Source organism: Nanorana parkeri, unplaced genomic scaffold (genome assembly GCF_000935625.1).
Source record: "Nanorana parkeri isolate BGI_ZX_2015 unplaced genomic scaffold, ASM93562v1 scaffold310, whole genome shotgun sequence".
NCBI lineage: Eukaryota > Metazoa > Chordata > Amphibia > Anura > Dicroglossidae > Nanorana > Nanorana parkeri.
This window is the reverse complement of record NW_017306578.1, coordinates 461,541-467,088: the sequence shown is the minus strand read 5'-3', so window position 1 is coordinate 467,088 and position 5,548 is coordinate 461,541. Positions and strand designations below refer to the sequence as shown.

The 5,548-nt window shown below is 44.3% G+C and overlaps 1 protein-coding gene across 1 annotated transcript in view; it reads right to left on the bottom strand.

Moving 5' to 3' along the window:
- Positions 1 to 5,548, bottom strand: part of IDUA (iduronidase, alpha-L-) — a 108,699-nt gene that overhangs the window by 102,255 nt on the left and 896 nt on the right. The gene's annotated exons all lie outside the window — the stretch shown is intronic.

Sequence of the window (5,548 nt, the reverse complement as noted above, 5' to 3'; positions counted from 1 at the left end):
TATATAGCGCATGTATCGGCACTATGTATGGGGGCATTCTCACAAGTACCAGTGAAAATGCCCTGTATCAGTCCCGATACCAATGCTAGTATCGGTAACGGGACATCCCTAATAGGAATAGTGAAAGATTTGAAGCTGACCTACACACAAACAGCGAAAAACACAGCTGAAATATTGAACTATTTTACCTGCTAAGAGATTTGTAGTTTTAATGAGTCAGGCTTTTCAAGGCTAACCTGCCAGACAGCAAGGCCAACTTCTAGCTGCATTATTTCTTTGGTGCACTGCGCTTCCCTACCCTTAACAATTCATTAACCTCCAATAAAATGTCAATGTGCAATCTTAAAATAAAAAAATACTCAAATCTTAAATGCAAGCTATGTCAATTCAGTTGATAAAACATTCAAATCCTTCAAATAACATAAAAAAATATGCAAAGTATTTTCAACTATCCACCACAGATGCTTAATCCATAAAAAAAGTATTCCACAATCAATGCTTGTCAGAAAATTATTATTATTATAAAGGATTTATATAGCGGCAACAGTTTGCGCAGCGCTTCACAATATAAGGAAGACATTACAATCACAATACAATTCAAGACAAGATGGTAAGGAGGGCCCTGCCCGTGAGGGCTTACAATCTAAGAAAATCCTTGCAAGTTCATGAATAAAAATTCCCAGTGCAAACCACCTCCTTATGCAGTGTGTGATAATATCCGTCACCACTCTTTACCAGACTTCCAACAAGGGCATACGTGTTAGATGGTCGGCAACATTTTTAAATGTTGAAAGACAGCGGTCTTCTTCTAGGCTTGCGGAATCTCAGCATCATCAGCAGCCTCACCCGGGTGGTTGTTGGGGATGTCCAAACATGGCATTACCAGGGAAGACAATTTGCAAAAGCTGCTTTCATGAAACAACTAGAGATAAGGAGGCAGACAGCTTCTAAGTAGTGTCCTTAAAAGGAGAACTATGAGGCGAGTGAAAATCCCTCAGCCTCATAGTTCTAGCCGACCTGTGACAATGAAACTGTCACAGATCGGCTCAATAGATCGGGAAGTGAGCGAACACATACCGTCGCTCGCTCACTTCTCGATCCTGTCCCTGCAGAGAGCCTTGACTGTCACTCACGGCTCCCTGCAGGGATTCCCCCTCCCCTGCCCGATCCTCTAGCGCTGACTGGCAGAACAGACGGGGAGGGGGTGGGAACAGCTGGCTCTAATGTCGGGATACAGGGGTACAGTAATGTCGGGATCTGTCCCGGCTGCGGCGTCTCAGTATACCTTAGGAGATCTATGGGAAAAAGCCCTGACCCCATAGTTCTCCTTTAATGAAAAAGGTCTTTCAAGATACACTTAAAGAATTCACTGCCAATGTACAGCCTCAGCCGCAACAGGCAGCAGCCACTGTCCAAGGGACAGGGACAGCCCCCTAATTTAGGAGAAGCTAGTCTACTCCCCCGCAGTCAGATGATTCATCGGCATCAGAGGAAGAAAGTGAGCAGTTTGAAAGGTTCCATTTTTCCTTGGTTGGTTCAGCCCTTTATTAAAATAGTTAGACAGGTTTTGCTCTGGGAGGATTCGACAGAGCAGTCAGAGAAGAAGAGAAAATTCTTCAAACATATGCGGAAAGAGGTATGTTCCTTCCCGTTTATTGAAGAGATTAGGGACATCATCACAGGATGAATTGAGTCAGGTGGAAAGAAAGACTTCTTTCCAATATATATTTACAAAACTCTACCCGTTTAGGAAGGAAAATGTTAAACATTAGGAAGAGTCCCCAGTGGTTGACGCGGTGGTGATGAGGCTGGCCAGGCAGTTTCTGCGGTTTTCAATCGGACAGCTACCCTACCAGTTCACCTGTCTCCCCTTCGGGCTTACCACATCACCAAGAGTCTTCACGAAAGTGCTTCTCACATTGGTGGCTTTGCTTTGAGTAGACTGAGTGCGCATTTATCACTATCTAGAAGATAGCCTGCTTCTGCATCAGAGTAGAGACTAATTACTGGCCCATCGAGGGATAGTATTGACAGATCTCAAAAGATTTGGTTCAATTATCAATCAAGAGAAGAGTCAGCTCACCCCAGCTTGGGAACTGGTGTACTTGGGGGCCCGGATAAACACGGTATAGAATACAGTTGCACTGCCTGCCAAAAAGATACCAGTCATCAAGCAGAGAGTGTCAGTGGAAGTCCCGACCATTTCAGAAAGGGTTCTTGGATCAATGGCGGACAGAAGACCTCAATCAGTCAATTCGGATCAGGATACCAATGAGGGAAAGTATCAGATGGTAGCCGGAGGACCAGAATCTACTCCATTGCCATTCTCTCCTTCCAGTGTCCTGGATGGTGGTGACGATGGACGCGAGCAAATTTGGATGGGGACCCAATTGCTTAGGTCACATAGCTCAGGGTCGTTGGACCTTTCCCTCGAAGGGAATGGTCTCCAATGTACTTGAAATACGAGCAGCATTTCAAGCGTTGTTAGCATTACAGTCTCTGTTGTGGAACAAAGCAGTGCTCTTGAGGAGGGACAATGCTACAGCGGATGCATACATTAGGAAGCAAGGGGGAACTTGCAGCAGTTCACTCTTTTTTTTTCCTTTTTAAAATTTTTATTTTTCATCCAACAAATTACACAACATTACATCATTACACAATATAGTATCAAACCTTCACAAGGAAGCATAGCATTTCTAGCAGCAGTTCACTCTTGAGGGAGGTAGCCCCAATATTGGACTGGGCACAGTCCAATTTACTACACTTGGCAGCAGTCTACATTCCAGAGTTCCTCAATACCCATGCGGATTATTTGTCAAGAGCCCTGTTGGACAACAACGATTGCTCCCTTTTGCTTCAGTTCTTTCAAGAGTTGGTAAGCTGGACATTTCGCCCAAAGGTGGATCTCTTTGCAACATCGGAGAATGCAAAGCTGACGAGGTTCTTCTCGAGGAACCCCCGCTCTCGAGTGATGGCATGCGATGCCTTGACAGCGATCTGGGATTTTCTGACAGTTCTGGTCCTGGTGCCCAGTTGGCCCAAGAGACCATGGTTCCCTCTACTTCCTCAGTGAGCAGTGGAAGGTCCATGGACGTTGCCAGTATCGAAGGAATTATTGTCCCAGGGTCCAATCCTGCATCCGAGAAGCTACGGCTTACAGCTTGGATATTGAGAGGCAAAGACTTGTAGGTCTGGGCTTCCTCAGAACAAGTAGTCAACACCTTGCTGAAAGCTAGAAACTGCACCCCTCCTATTCTTAGATCTATATTATCTAAAAAGGACATCAGAGACTAAAAAGTCGATTGATAACTAAACGCATCAGTTGGGCATGTCCATGCTGTTACAACGCTGCCTCATGTTCCCTAACACAACTCTAGGAAAAGTAGAAAGTTTTATCAAAGTAATTTTTTCAGGATCCGGAGGGTAGACAAAGTTTCCATTTAGGGCTGGTGGATTTTAGGAGAGTGTAAGCGGTTTCCAGAGATGGATATTTTACATGAAAATGCAATTTGTTAAAAGCTGGAACTTAAAATTGAAAAAAAATCCAGATTGGGCATGGAAACTTAAAACTTGGTCCTATCGTCGGAATTCGAAGTAAAAATGTTGCTGATCATCTAACACGCCTGACCTTGTTGGAAGTCTGGTAAAGAGTGGTATATTATAACACACTGCATAAGGAGGTGGTTTGCACTGGGAATTTTTATCTATGAACTTGCAAAGATTTTATGACGAGCATTGATTGTGCAATACATTTTTGGGATTAAGCATCTGTGGTGGATAGTTGAAAAGACTTTTTGCACATTTTTTTAAATGTTTTTTGATATAGTTTGCATTTAAGATTTGAGGATTTTTTTTTATGTTAAGATTGCGCATTTACGCTTTATTGGAGGTTAATGAAATGTTGAGGGTGGGGGCTTCCCAAAGAAATCATACTGTTGAATGATACTTATCATTAGAGCACATGCAGATATTTAGTTTAAGAGAGTTCTTTATTTATAGATAGGAGCGCGGATTAATGTGGGTTTGCATTAATGTGTGCATAATGTATGCCTGCTGGTGTGCGTTGTGCAATGCATCACAGTGCTTGCATTTCTTTTCTTTTGGACCATGTTGTCCATTTAACGCTATGTGTGGCAGCATGGTGCAATGCATCAAAACGCACTGCAATGTGTTGCTCTGTGCAAAAATTCAACATGACCTACTTTTTTTTTCAATAGACACTAATAAACTGAACTAATAGGACATAGGGCAAATTGCCATGTCTATGCATTGGGGCTGCGTTGGCCAACGCAATCAATGGGGCTGATGTATAAGAGGCCTTAAAACTATAGTTTAGTTAAAAAAAGATTGCTGGGATACAGCACCAGGGACTTAGCTTACCTCCATTGAACTATATCCTATGTCCTGCTGGCTGCAGGTTAGCGTGAAGATTCTCCCTTCAGTGGTGCCGAATCCTCCTTACAACTGCAAACTGTATGGGTTAACTGCCTCGTCTGTAACAGTGAAGGCTCAGCACAGTTTACCCTCCTCTTTTTGCCCCTCTCACAGTATTATTTACACAGAATGCAACCAGTTCTGTGAATTGGCGAGGATGATCCTGTCTTTCATCTGCCCATTGCACATTCTACATAAATAATACAATGGGGGGAGTGGGGGGATTTATCAAAACAGGAGCAGGCAGAATCTATGACAACCATGACAACCAATCAGCTTCAGGGGCAGGAGGGGGCGTGGCGGTGCATTGAAGTCAATGGCATTGCAGCCCTTGCTGCAAACGCCTGCACCCAAATGCGTGGCACATTAGCATTTTTGCAGATCGCACTGGACTGGAACGCAGGCACTAATATCGCACGCGTTTGGGTATTGGCGATTGCACTGCGGGCGAGGGGCGTGGCTGTGGTGCCATTGCACTTCAATGCACCGCCACGCCCCTGAACGCAGGGAGGCGGCCAAGTTGCGATAGCGTGCATTCTAGATGCTGACCACTCTGGAACGCACTGTTTTTGGTGTGAACCGGCTCTTAACCCTTGCAGTGCATTGGGGGGGAGGGGGTGTAGCCACACCGCAAGGAATTATAAAAATTGTGCCCAGAGTTCTGCTTTAACCACTTGCCGCCTGCCCGTTGTAAAAAAAATGAACGGACAGCTTTCTAAGTCAGCCCAACAAGTACAGGTACAGCTGCGTGACTGGTCAGTCACGCAGCTGGGTGGATCCCGGCATAATTGTCGGGATCCGCTTCAGCTGCGGCGTCTAGGGTTTAGGAGTCAGCCGTCCGTCCGTTTTTTCTTAACGGGCGGACGGCAAGAGGTTAAAACGTCGCCTATGGCCAATTTTGGGTATTGTACTTTTTTGATGTTCCACGCGCGCGCGCAATTTTAAGGCTTGACATGCTTAGTGTCTTTTTACCCGACGTGGCTCCATCTTTTCTATTTTACCAAAAAAATTGGGTAATAATAAATGTTTTATAATTTAATATAGGGGAAAGTTTTGTTTTTTTGTCGGTAATTTTTCCTTAATATAGTAAAAAATAAAAACCCCAGTGGTGATT